The sequence below is a fragment of the Propithecus coquereli genome, unplaced genomic scaffold (assembly GCF_000956105.1).
Source record: "Propithecus coquereli isolate 6110/MARCELLA unplaced genomic scaffold, Pcoq_1.0 Scaffold50, whole genome shotgun sequence".
In the NCBI taxonomy this organism is placed as follows: domain Eukaryota; kingdom Metazoa; phylum Chordata; class Mammalia; order Primates; family Indriidae; genus Propithecus; species Propithecus coquereli.
Genome location: NW_012150841.1, coordinates 644,919 through 646,545, shown reverse-complemented (window position 1 = coordinate 646,545; position 1,627 = coordinate 644,919).

Here is a 1,627-nt window from a genome sequence, read left to right as displayed (position 1 = left end):
GTATCATGCAAAGTGGTTAAAATGATTTTTCCCTGAGAAATTTTTAGTACGTTTGCCAGTAGACCCTATTAACCACAAAAGGACATCTGTATGACTCAGCAGAAAATCTGATTTTGAGAAAAACTGCATTCTGATGAACCCACAAGATTGAGGAATCTGTGAAATATACCCCAAAGAAGTCACATAAAGTGCCTGATGGACAGGATTATACTGTTGTCCATTCAGATGTTATTAGGATTTGTATAATTTGCCCCAAAGGAGTTATGTTAATACCTCCCTTCTGTTTATAAGCAAGGTAACACACTTACCTCGCCTTGATTTCCCTTTTAGGGAGAATGAAGAGTGGGAAACTTGCACTTCCAATTCCTGTAGCTAGAGAACATGCATCAAAATCATATATTTTCTGAACAAATTTTAAAAGAAGAAATGTTAGAGAAGGGCAAGGAAGTCATAATCATGCCCTGTACAGTTTAGGTTTGGAATTTCATGTGTCATTAGGCCATTCTGGTCCATAGATTCACTCCCTTGCTCTAGGAAAACAGCACTGATGGATAGATAACTTTGCACGTAAGGGTTGAAATATGATGGCAATGAAATGAGCAAGGAAAGGGTAGACACAGAATTGTGCAAATGGTGTATCTGTGTGCTGCGGTGATTTCCCATCTAAATACAGTATTTCTCTGTGCTTCTCACCTTCCTGTGGAGATATATTAATAATTAAGAAGGAGGAAGAATGGACTATTCTCTTTTATCAGTTATGTGAATATATGCACATACTGTCAGATTTTTTTGCATTCATGTTCATGATACATTTCAAAATTTCTTCTTCTGAAAGTAGGCACTGAGACATAGACTTAGAAGCAGATCATTTATGTGGGAAGTGCAAAAGTGAGGGAGGAAGAAAGCTGAGATGAGGAAGGGAGAAAACACAATACGGGGTATGTTAATGAGGGGCTTTCTGCCACAGGCATCCGGGGCTCAGTCTTATTGGGAACCTCCTCAGAAACCATGTAGAATGTGTCCTAGAATCATTTCTGCAAGAAATGGGGAAGCTGGACTATTTGTCTACTGACTCTTCTTTCTCTTTGGTGAGGAAGACCTCTCAGGGGGCCTTAAACCCCCTGGAAGTCACTTCCTATAGTCTTTTCTGCTTGGACTCCGCCCTGAGGCAGTGACAGAAAGAATTTGGTGCTTGAAATTGGAGGCTGTCAATGTGCACAGAAACCCACATGAATTCAGAGGTGAATTCTGGAGGTGGGCTAAGAGGATGTGGGAGGGGCACTAACAGAGTCTGCTACCATCTTGGCTCTAAACACCCTGGGAGGCACATTCCCATTTAAACAATGTCTTTTTTCGGTTCAATTCTTATTTGTTTTTTTTTTTTTTTATTCTTTTCTGCTTTTAATAATGAATCAGATTCTCCCATCATAGTCAATTGGACATGACAGCAACAATAACAAAAACACCTTTATAGATGGATAGCACTGATGGTTTTCAAAACATACATTCTGGTCTCAGGGGCAAGAAATCCTTTGATTGTTTTTCACAGCCACTGTGTAGGCCACTCTGAGGTCTAGAGTGCAAGAACACCTAGAATCTTATGGCAAGAGTTGAAATTGCTTCTCTC